Genomic DNA, 12,695 nt, shown 5'->3' on the forward strand with positions numbered 1-12,695 from the left:
TCCCCCACCCCTTTCTTGTCGTCTCAGGGCTTCATGTGGTCTCTCCAGGTGGGCTGCTTTGGACTTCCTCACAGCACGGCAGCCTCATGGCAGCTGAAGTCTTCAAGAGCTAGTAGGCCAGTGAATGGTGTGAAGGCTGCCTCAGCTTTTGTGCCCCAGCCTTAGAAGTCATGCAGCAACACCTCCACAACATTCTCTTGGTTACAAGACAGCAATAGGCTGTGTCACATGAGTCCTCTGGGAAGCAGCCACTGAAACAGAGCCTGGAGTCCAAGAGGTCTGTTGCGGGTAACATCTGAGAGAGAACAGGGGAAGGAGGCAGAAAGAAGCAGGAAGAGCCTTCAGACCAAGGTGTGGATCTGATACCTATGAAGGGAAAGGGGTGGGGCGTGCAGGACGGGGCAGGGGGAGCCTCAGAGGGCAGTGCAGATTGGACAGCCTTGGGCAACCCAGCCTCATGCTCTGGACCAAAGGTTGTCTGCTGGAAGACACCCATGCTGGGAAGTGGCCAAGCCCCAGACCTCCGCGCTGCTGAGTCATCTGCTGAGTCATCGGCAGGGCTGCCCAGGAAGAGCGTGGCCTTGGCTTGAAAGCCGAGGCGCGTGCTTCAGGCGGTAACAGTTGCAGGCTAACAGTCTTCCTTGCAGCTCAACTCCGAGTTCTTTCTTGAAGGGAAAGCTGAGCGGCGAACTGCATGGCTGCTATACACACTCACTCAGATTCAAGGAGAGGAGAATTAGGAGGATAGGAATTATTACCACCGTCTTTGGAACATACGTTCTGCTGCAGCCCATGAAATGTGTCGTGCACACAGGAAAGTGGTATTGCGTAGAGATGAACATCTTATGCCTTAGGATCGGCCCGAAGTGGGTTCAAATCTTGGCACTTCGCTAACTAGCTGTGTGATTTTGGACACATTACATAACCTGTCTGAGCTTCAGTTTTCTCATGTGTAAAACGGAGAAGTAATAAAGCTCCTCCTTCAGGGGTTATCTGAGAGTTAAACGAGGTGAAACGTGTGAAGGACTTTGCACTTTTCCTAGCGTGTAGTCAGCGCTCAGAAATATCAATATCATCACCATTAGTACCGACCAGCAAGAAATCGTGACAGTCTGCGACCACTCAATTAAGGAAGAAGTGACCCCATGTGTTGCAGGAGCCCCCAGGAGCGTGAAGAAATGCATGTCCTGAGACAGGAATTGAAACCCAGCGAAGTATTTCACACTAACTTGGGTCTTGGTGAGAATACTGAGACCCCAGGAAGAGACTGCATTGCGTTTAATGTAGTTACTAAGGCAGGAAACGTGAGACATTTACAAACACAGGAAGTGAGGGCTTGGGTACCCTGAGCTGTCTGGACGCAGGACCTGAGCTTTGTTCATCCTTGTAACACGGGGGCCGAGGGCTGTTCACCCAAGTGCCTCCAAGTGTCCACCGTGTCAAATTGCATCAAATAAAGGGTGAAATGTAGCTTCCTGGAAGATGCACAAGTTATGAAGGGAGATAAATATAGGTTCTTTTTTTCCATCCAAAATGGAAATGGAGAAAATATGACTTTTTCTTATTATTAAAAGTCACGCATGCTCATTGTAATCCAAAAAAAGAAGAAAAAAAAAAGGTTGGGCAACCCAAAAATATATTTTTAAAAAATATTTTAAAGTTTTTTTTAAAAAAGAAAAGCCATTACCCAGAAATAACTAATATTAACATTTTTTTTTTTTTTCTTTTTGCGGTATGCGGGCCTCTCACTGTTGTGGCCTCTCCCGTTGCGGAGCACAGGCTCCGGATGCGCAGGCCCAGCGGCCATGGCTCACGGGCCCAGCCGCTCCGCGGCATATTGGATCCTCCCAGACCGGGGCACGAACCCGTATCCCCTGCATCGGCAGGCGGACTCTCAACCACTGCGCCACCAGGGAGGCCCCATAGTATTAACATTTTGGTGAACGTTTTTTCAGGATGCCTTTTTTTTTTTAATAAAAATACAATCATGGTATAAGAGTTCTGGAACCAGATCTTTTTCACGTGGCAACGTGTGATCCTCATGAGGGAGGCTGCTGTACGGGCCCACAGGGAATGGAAGCAGAGGGTGGATTCTGAGCAGCCCTCTTCTCTCGCCCTCTGGACGACCACCGCCGTGTACACCCTGGAAGGTCCTTGCAGGCTTGGCCGAAGCTCCAGCCACCCACCCTCTGTCCTTGGAAACGCCTGGTTCTCCGGCCGCCTGCCCATCTCTGGCCGCTTGGCCCTTCCCTCTGGGTCCCTGTCAGCTGTTGCTTCTCACAGGGCCTCTTCTTGCTTCTGTGCCCCCACCAGCATCACCATCTCTTGTCCCCTCCTCAGCACAAGGATGGGCTCCTCCCTCCCGTGTCAGGCAAGCGGAAGGACCAACGCCCACTGAGTTCCCTGAGTCCCCAGCACCATGCCACGTACTTTACCCAGAATACCCTTATCAGTTTCCACAACTGCTCTATAAGGGGGTATTAGCTTCACTGCACCCATTTTAAAGATGACAAGGTTGAGGCTAGAGAGGGTAAGTAACTTGCTTCTGGTTACAGTAAGCAAGTGGTGCCTCGAGGGTTTGAGCACAGGAACTAAGCCTCGCTCAGTATCTCTCTCAACCACTTCCCTGCTACCCTACGTCAGAGAACCAGGTCGGGGCAAGAAGTGAAAATACACTTATGGAGTGTTTTCTCATACTTTTCCTCATGTCACTGAAATGCCAGCTGTTTAAGGTAGAGTTGTGTTATGTTGTCTTGTTTCTGGGGAGGAAACTAAAGCTCAGAGAGGTTAAACAACTTGCCTGGAGTCCCACAGCTTATAAGCCACAGAACCATCATTTCAACCCTTCAACCTGCCAGATGCAGAAGCTTGCTTGTTCCACAATAACACAGGCTTACTCTTTTCAAATAGCTGCCCCCACGGTTTTGCCCCATCACATATCTAGAAAGGCTGCGATCTTACCAGAAAGAAACTGACCTTTTGTGTAATCAGTCACAAGCATGGCAGCATCTTGTGTGGGCTCTGGAGCCAGACTGCCTGGGCAACCTTGGACAAGTTACTTAACCTCTGTGGGCCTCAGTTTACCTGATCAGTACAAATGCAGATTAAAAATAGAACCTACCTCTCAGATTTTGCTGTGAGGGTTAAATTAATGAGTTTGCATGAAGTGCTTAAGACAGTCTCTGGCACCTAATACATTCACCACCAAATATTAGCTATTCTTACTATTAACAGAGGCCAGAGTTTGATACAAAACATACTTTGCCCGTTGTATTTCCTTTTGGAGCAAACAAAGCAAACGTTGGAAGGTGTATAAGTGTCCTATGGCTGCTGTAACAAACAACCACAAACTTAGTGGCTTAAAACAACAATTCTGGAGGCCAGAAGTCCAGCACGAGTCTCACTGGGTTAAAATCAAGGGGTGGGCGGGGCTGGTTCCTTCTGGAGGCCCAGGGGAGATCTGTCCTCTTGCCTTTCCCAGGCAAGAGGCTGCCCGTGCTCCTTGGTCTGTGGCCCCTCCCTCCCTCCCCCTCAGCAGCTCAGCGCCTGCGAGGCTCTCTCTGATTCTGACTCCTCTGCCTCCCCTTCCACCCGCATGATCTCCCCATCTCAGGGTCAGCTGATTAGCAACCTTAATTCCCCTCTGCCATGTCACGTAACATGTTCACAGGTTCCAGGGCTTAGGACAGGGACATATTTGGGGGGACGACATCCTGCCGACCACAGAGTGGTACCTAGGAGTCCCTTCACTCCCATCTCCATCCACCTTCTCTCTGCTCAGCCTCCCTATCCCAGCCATGACTCCTTTCTGCCAGCACCCCAGAGCCCTTCATTCCTGGCACCCCCTTCAGACAGCAGGGAGGCCCCTGATGGCTGTTTACAGTCCTCAGAGGCATCAAAGTGAAGCATCGACAAGTCCTCACACTTGCTGATCCTGACCACCTTTCTTAGCTTGACTCAGGAGCGTGTTAAAGACTCCATGGGGGCGCTGACCCCCATCTCCAGTCACTACAGTTCTGCTGCTTTCCCTGCTGGCTCTAATGTCAAGGTGTTTTTAAACTGCAGCAAAATTATGACCCCCTTCCAATCATTCAACAACAAATATACATGAAGCAGCTACTGTGTACCGGGTTAGGCAACAGGAATCGAAAGGTAAACGAGACACAGACCCTGCCATGGCAGAGCTCAGGGTTGGAGGCATGGATGTGGGGAGGCTGGCAGACGTGTATAAAAGAAGAAGTGGGAGGGAAACAGTTTTCCGTTACTTAGTAAAGTGGAGCCCTACCGCCCGGCAATTCCACTCACAGGCATTTGCCCCAGTGGTTTCAAACGTGACTGCACATCATCTAAGGCTTCACTTGTAAAAATCCCAATGCCCAGCCCCCCACTCCAGACCAATTATATCAGAACCTCTGGGTGTGCAGCTGGGATATCAGTGTTGGTTTTTTTTAAAAAACCCAGGTGATTCCAGTGTGCAGGCAATGTGAGAACTGGCATCTAGCAGTGTCCCTGGGGGTTCTGATTTAATTGGACTGGGGTGCAGTGTGGGCATGGAATATTTCTTTTTTTATTGAAGTATAGTTGATTTACAGTGTTGTGTTAGTTTCTGCTGTACAGCAAAGTGATTCAGTTATACATATGTATACATTCTTTTTCATATTTTTTTCCATTATGGTTTATCACAGGATATTGAATATGGTTCTCTGTGCTATACAGTAGGACCTTGTTGTTTATCCATCCTGTATATACTAGTTTCTATCTCCTAATCCCAAACTCCCACTCCATCCCTCCCCCAACCCCCTCCCCCTTGGAAACCACAAATCTGTTCTCTATGTCCCTGTTTCTGTTTCGTAGATAAGTTCCTTTGCGTCATATTTTAGATTCCGCACATAAATGATATCATATGGTATTTGTCTTTCTCTGGTTTACTTCACTTATTATGATAATCTCTGAGTCCATCCACGTTGCTGCAAATGCCATTATTTCGTTCTTTTTCATGGCTGAGTAATAGTCCATTGTATATATGTACCACATCTTTATGCGTTCATCTGTCGATGGACATTTAGGTGGTTTCCATGTCTTGCCTATTGTGAGTAGCACTGCTTTGAACCTAGGGGTGCATGTATCTTTTTGAATTGTAGTGTGCTCCAGATATAGGGCATGGAATATTGCTAAAGCTTCCCCATGTGATTCTAAAGTGCAGCAAAGTTTGAGAACCACTAGTCTAAAGCAGTGGTCCTCAACAGTGGGAAGACAGCGTGGTCTCCCAGGGGACATTTGGCAATGTCCAGAGACATTTTTGGTTGTTGCCACTGGGAGTGGCTATTGGTATCTAGTGAGTAGAGACCAGGATGCACAGAACAACTCCACAGACACAAACACATCACAGAGAATGATACATCCCAATATGTCTATTGTGTCATGGGTGAGACACTCTACAGGGAGTCTGGCCCTAGGACTGGGAGACATGTCTGAGGAAGGTCATGGTAGCACTGTAACAGCAAAAACAAACCCACCTGGATGTGACCCAAATGAAGACATAAATCCACATTTGCATATTCACAGCACAGACAACTCAGGGAACTGCTAGTGGGGAGAGAAGCATAAACACACAAGGGGTGAGAGAGCAGAGGCTTCCGGGGCGGGGGGAGGAGGGGTCTCCAGGAGTTGTGTCTGTCTTCCCAGGGAGCCCCAGTGAGTTTGCATGTCTCTCTCCATGCTAGGTTTCTTGGTTAGTTTGACATTTCATGGGAAATTTTATCCTGTTTGGTCTTTTTAAATAATTTGGGCAACTCCAGTAAAGAAAAAATCAGTATGCATGAGAATATTTCCTGCAGCACGATATATATATTAGCAGAAAAAAATTAGAAGCCATATAAATATCCAGAAATGGCAAAGTGATTAAGAGATTATGGTACATCAACTCAATTGAATGTTATGCAGCCATTAAAAAGGATGATTATGAAGGTGATTTAGAAACATGGGAAATGTTTGTGATATGATGGGAAGTAAAAAAGAACAGGAAATAAACAGCACAAACATAGTGATTACAACTCAGAAAAATATGTTGGCCTGTGGACAAATACTGGAAGGATTTGCAGAAATAAAAACCGTCATAATTAAGATGCTAGAATTATGGGTGATTTATTTTTTTCCCAAGATTTTCTTTAACTCTTTTTTTATGCTTAAAGTAAACATCTTTTGGGACAGCTGCCTGGCCCATAACCCTCTCCTCTGAATACTGTGTCCCTACCCAAAAGGGTGAATCCCCCCAGCCCCATTTGGTCTTTGTGACCTTTTATACCAGCCTGGTCACTTAATACAAGCTGGACCAATCAGATTCTCTTGATGGAAATTAGCTAGAGAGATGCAAGTCCTTCTGAGATGGTCTCTTTTTTTTTTTTTCTTTTTTTTTCTTTTTTTTTTACGGTACGCGGGCCTCTCACTGTTGTGGCCTCTCCGCACAGGCTCCGGACGCGCAGGCTCAGCGGCCATGGCTCACGGGCCCAGCTGCTCTGCGGCATGTGGGATCTTCCCGGACTGGGGCATGAACCCATGTACCCTGCATCGGCAGGCGGACTCCCAACCACTGTGCCACCAGGGAAGCCCTCTTTTCTTTTTTTTGAGATAAAATCCACATAACGTGAAATTCATTTTTATTTTAACCACTTTATTTTTTTTCTTCCAGTTTTACTGACATATAACTGACAGAAGTTTAAGCTGTACAGCGTAATGACTTGGCTTACGTACATCATGGAATGATTCCCACAATAAGTTTAGTGAACATCCATCATCTCATATAAATACAAAATAAAAGAAATAGAAAACAATTATTTTTACCTTATGATGAGAATTCTTAGGATTTGCTCTTAACAGCTTTCATATGTGACATACAATGGTGTTAATTATATTAATCATGTACATTACATCCCTAGGACTTATTTATCTTGTAAGTGGAATTCTGTACCCTTTGACCACCTCCATCCAACTCCCCCTCCCCCCTCCCCCTCCCCCCTCCCCTCTCCCTCCCCACCTCTGGTAACCACCAATGTTATCTCTTTTTCTTTGAGTTTGTTTTTGACGTATAATTGACCTACAACACTGTGTTGGTTCCTGTGGCACAACATAGCAACTCAGTATTTGTCTACATTTTAAAATGATCACCATGGTAAGACTAGTTACCATCTGTCTCCATACGAAGATATTGCATAATTTTGACTGTATTCCCCACGCTGCACATTTCATACCTGTGATTCATTTATTTTGTAACTGGAAGTTTGTACCTCTTTCCGCCATTCTGAAGTGTGCAATTCGGTGGTTTTTAGTACATTCACAACGTTGTACAATCATCACCACCATCGAATCTCAGGACATTTTCATCAGCCGAAAAGAAACTCCACGCCCATTAGCTGTCACTCCCAACTCTCCCCTCCCCTCAGTGCTAGGCAACCATTCATTTACTTTCTGTCTCTATAGATTTGCCTATTCTGGAGATTTCACATAAATGGGATCATAAAAAACGTTTTTTGTATCTGGCTTCGTTCACTTGGTGTAATGTGTTCCGGATTCGTCCGTGTTGTAACATGTATCCGTATTTCATTCCTTTTGATGGCTGTTAATGTTCCCTTGTATAGATAATGTGACATTTGTTTTATTCCACTCATCCATTCGTAGACATTTGGGCTATTTCTACTTTTTGGCTTTATGAATAATATTGCTGTGAACATTCATGTACAAGTTTTTCTGTGAATGTATGTGAACATATACCTAGGAGTGGAGTTGCTGGGCCATATGGTAACTCTTATGTTTAACTTTTTGAGGTGCTGCAAAAATAATTTCCACAATGGCAGCACCAATTTACATTCCCACCAACAGTGTATGTGAGTCCCAGTTTCTCAATATCCTCACCAACACTTACTTCACTATTATTATTATTGTTGTTGTTGTAATTATTGTTATTGCCCTACTGGTGGATTTGAAGTGATATCTCACTGTGGCTTTGATTTGCATTTCCCTAATGACTCTTGATGTTGACAGTCTTTTCATATGCTTATTGGTTATTTGCATATCCTCTTAGGAGCAGCGTTTATTCAAATTCCTTTGCCCATTTTTAAAATTGGGTTGTTTGTCTTTTTGTTACCAAGTCATAGGAATTCTTTATACATTCTGGATACTAGATCCTTATCAGCTATGTGACTTGCAGATATCTCTCCCATTCTGTGGATTGCCTTTTCACTTTCCTGACAATGTCCTTTGGTGCATGAAAGTTTTAATTTTGATGAAGTCCACTGTATCTATTTTTCTTTTGTTGTTTATGCTTTTGGTGTCATATCTAAGAAACCATTGCCTAATCCAACCTCCTGAAGATTTACACCTGTTTTCCCTTCTGAGAGTTTTATAGTTTCAGTTTTTACATTTAGGTCACTGATACATTTTGAGTTGATTTTTGTGTGTGGTGTGAGGTAGACATCCAACTTCATTCTTCTGCATGTTGATATCCAGTTATTCTGGCACCATTTGTTGAAAAGTCTATTCTTTCCCCCATTCAGTGGTCTTAGAACCCTTGTGAGAAATCAGTTGACCATAGATGTATGGGTTTATTTCTGGAGTCTCAATTGTATCCCATGGATCTATATGTCTACCTTTTTGCCAGTACCACACGGTTTTGATTACTGTAATTTTCTAGTGAGTTTTGAAATCAGGAAGTGTGAATCTTCCAAGTTTGTTCTTCTTCTTAAAGAACAAACAAAGAAGAAGTTTTGGCTATTCAAGGCCCCTTGCATTTCCATTATGAATTTTAGGTTCAGCTTTTCCATTTCTGCAAACCAGAATGTTGATCGGGACTGCATTGAATCTGCACGTTCATTTGGAGGGTTTTACCATCGTGACAATATTAATACTCCAACGCACGGACACGGCATATCTTTCCATTTACTTAGATCTTCTTTCATTTGACTGTTCTGTAGTTTTCAGCGTACTTGTCCTAAATGTCCTTGGTTAAATTTATTCTTAAGTTTTGGTTTTTTTTTTCTTTTTGGTACTCTTGTAAATGGAATTGTTTTCTTAATTTCAGTTTGGGATTAGGACAGTGTTTTGAACCAAGGGCACAAGCAGGGAGAAGCAGAGAATGGCACTTGACACCTGGAGGAAAACAAGTATGAACACAGAAAAAAAGCAGATTCAAGAAATTATGTGAAAAGGGAGGAAGTTGGGAGAGAGACAGATTGAGAACTGTACTTGAAGCAAATACCTAAGCAAAGTGGACAAGGTCCCTGCAGCAAGGCAGGAGTATCTCAGGACAGATGAGAGCACATGGGACAAGGAAAATGAGGACAAGCACCAAAGGAACCTGTCTGGACCAGGCAGACTGTTTTCACCAGCTGGAGATGAGTTTTCACCCCTTCCTTAGAGAGGAGGAGCTCGTGTTCCTTCAGAAGCCTTTGTGTATTTCTGTCTCTGCAGGAGGAGCCAAACAGAGTTCCCTGGAGCCCTGTAAGATCCGACGTGCCCAACAAAGGCGGACCCATAAAGAATTACCTCTCGGTGTTTTTATACTGTAATGCTTGGACCAGAGGGTTCTACCTATGGGAATTTTGGCACCTAGTCAGCCAGGTACCGGCTCCCCTACCCTTGAACAAAAGATGCTTTGGATTTCCATCTGAGTGGAACAAAAGTCCCACGTATTCCTAATGCTTCCTGCAGTTTTGCTCCGTGGGAGACCTGGCTGGTGTGGGATATTCTCTCCCATAAATGTGGTGGTGGGGTGGGGAATAGAAGGAGGAGAAAAAGGAAGGGAGGTCAGAGCCTCACTTCCTAGAGGACGAAATCATCTCCCTTGATAACTATAACTATTTGAAAATTGTTTCAAAAGGAAAATCTCTTTTTGTTATCCTGGCAATTGCTCAAGGAAATGGCTTTCCATCAGCCTCTCTCTCTGTCTCCGTCTCGGTCTCGGTCTCAGTCTCTCTCTGACTCTTTCTCTCCCTTTCCACCCTCTTTTCTCACACTCAGCTGCCTCTTCTCTCACTTATTGCAGAATTCCAGGAAGAAGCTGCCCAGGCATCAGAGTGTCTCTGAGCCCAGGGTCAACATGGTGCTCCATTTTTGGATACATGCAAATATACACCCACCCCCCAAATATTAATGACCATAATTTCGCTAAAATGTTACAGAGGCTTTACTACTTGCCATGTGCTTAACATGAATTGTTTCATTTAATCCTCACAAGCCTGCAATAGACAGTTACTCTCAACTACATCTGTTAGATGTGGAAACAGCCTTTAAAAGGTGACAAAACCTACTCAGGGTCACTGAACTGGAAAGCGGCAGGTCCAGGATGCGTCCCCAGGACCTTCTACTGACTTCGGAGCCCATGGTTTTTATTAATGTGCTGTCCCAGCTCCCTGTACTCGCCTCTGGGGATGGAGATGCTCCAACCAAGCCCCTCCCCCACCTTTATTTTTCTGTTTCTTCTTGGCCAAGGTGCTCCGGCAGAGGATTTTTGAACCTGAATCCTTGTTATCACCAGAGGTGGCTGTTCCACCCTCCGCTCCATCTCCTTACAGGGACCCTGCTGTTGTCCTGGGCTCCCTGCCCGATTCCTGGTCCTGCTGATTGAGAACCCAGGTCTGGTCAACCTTGTCATTGACCCATTCAGCAGATGGAGGATGTATCTGTGCACATTGCTGGGCCAGTTTGTGATGCTGAGAGATAACTGCCAAGGCACCCCTCACCCCCCCATACGGGCTGTACCAGGTGATGCTCCCACCAGTGGTGGAAGAAGATGCTTGCTTCCCCACAAGCTCGTGAGCACAGACTGTCACGCAGCTTTTTGATCATTACAACACAGTAAATCAAAACTGATAGCTCACTGGAGTATTTTAATTTACATTTTTTATCACGAGTCAAGTTGAGCACCTTTCATTTATTTTTTAAATTATTTATTCTATTTATTTATTTTTGGCTGCATCATGTCTTCGTTGCTGCCCGCGGGCTTTCTCTAGTTGCGGCGAGCAGGGGCTACTCTTCGTTGCGGTGGGCGGGCTTCTCATTGTGGAGCACGGGCTTCAGTAATTGTGGCTTGTGGGCTCAGTAGTTGTGGCTTGTGGGCTCAGTAGTTGTGGCTCGTGAGCTCTAGAGCACAGGCTCAGTAGTTGTGGCGCACGGGCTTAGTTGCTCCGTGGCATGTGGGATCTTCCTGGACCAGGGATCAAACCTTTGTACCCTGCATTGGCAGGTGGATTCTTTTTTTTTTTTTTTTTTTTTTCTTTTTGCGGTATGTGGGCCTCTCACTGTTGTGGCCTCTCCCGTTGCGGAGCACAGGCTCCGGATGCGCAGGCCCAGCGGCCATGGCTCACGGGCCCAGCCGCTCCGCGGCATATGGGATCCTCCCAGACCGGGGCACGAACCCGTATCCCCTGCATCGGCAGGCGGACTCTTAACCACTGCGCCACCAGGGAGGCCCTGGCAGGTGGATTCTTAACCACTGCGCCACCAGGGAAGCCCACCTTACAGATTTTTCAGAGCCATTTCTATTTCCTCTTCTAAGAACTCTCTGGTGAGATCTTTTCTCCATTTTTCTGCTGGGTTGACAGTCTTTTCCCATGGTGCTTTGTAGTTCTTTATATATTAGGGAGATTAGCCATTTGTATATGATAATAGCTTGCAAATATTTCTCCAAGGTAGTGTTTGTCTGTGCTTTCGTTTTTAAGTATAAAGAACTTAAAAAATTTATATACTGAAATTTACCTATCTTCTCTTTTATGTGTTCTGGGTTTGCGTCATGCTTCAAAAGGTTTGTTGCACTCTGGGATTATTTTCTTCTAATAATTTTGTTTCATTTTGTGAAATTTTAAACCCTTAAGCCATCTGGAATTTCTTTTGTACAGTGTGAGGACACAACTTTGCTCTTTTCCCCCCAGTGATGTGTGATGGATGCTACCATGATGTGGGACGCTACACCCAATACCCAGGCACGTCTGGGCTCCTCTGTTATTTTCATAAATGTTTGTCTATTCATTCAGTTTTAATTACTGGAGCTTCATAAAGTTTAATATCTCTTAGGGCTGCCCCCCCTCTGCATTTTTTCCCCATTATAAAATAATAGTTATCACTCCCTGTTGGTTCCCATCATCACTGGGATGGAACTTGGGAACAGATGGATGATTCCCGTATGGCCTCTGAGGAAGGAAAACCTTTCCAGAAACTTAACTCACGAGAGTGGGAAAAGCAAAAGCTTCGGCGCCGATAGACAATGGTCAAACCTGGACTTCGCTTCTCACTAACAGGATGACCTTGGTTTGTCACGTGACCCCATCAAGCCTCGGCTTCATCTGTACTTGGGGAACAACTACCTGACAGTGTTGATGTGAGGACTGAAAGCAGTCAGCCCTCAGCCATGTGGGAGGGAGTTGGTATTTATTAGATTGCTGTCTCTCCTGTCCTTTCCTCAACATTTCAGCATGAAAACAAACTCAATTCTAAATAATGCAGGAATCCTCATTTTAGCAGAGGCAGGATCCTGGGGTGGAAGGAGCACAGACTTTGGAGAGAGAGCAGCCTGCGCCCAGATGGTCCTCCTGCGCTCCAGGCTGGGAGAGACCCAGGGAGCACTGCTGCATTTACTAGTGGGAGCCCTTGGGCAAGTGCCTGTATCTCTCTGTGCCTCTGTTCCCACCTCTATAAAATGGGAATAA

This window comes from Mesoplodon densirostris, chromosome 19 (assembly GCF_025265405.1).
Source record: "Mesoplodon densirostris isolate mMesDen1 chromosome 19, mMesDen1 primary haplotype, whole genome shotgun sequence".
NCBI classification, from domain to species: Eukaryota; Metazoa; Chordata; class Mammalia; order Artiodactyla; family Ziphiidae; genus Mesoplodon; species Mesoplodon densirostris.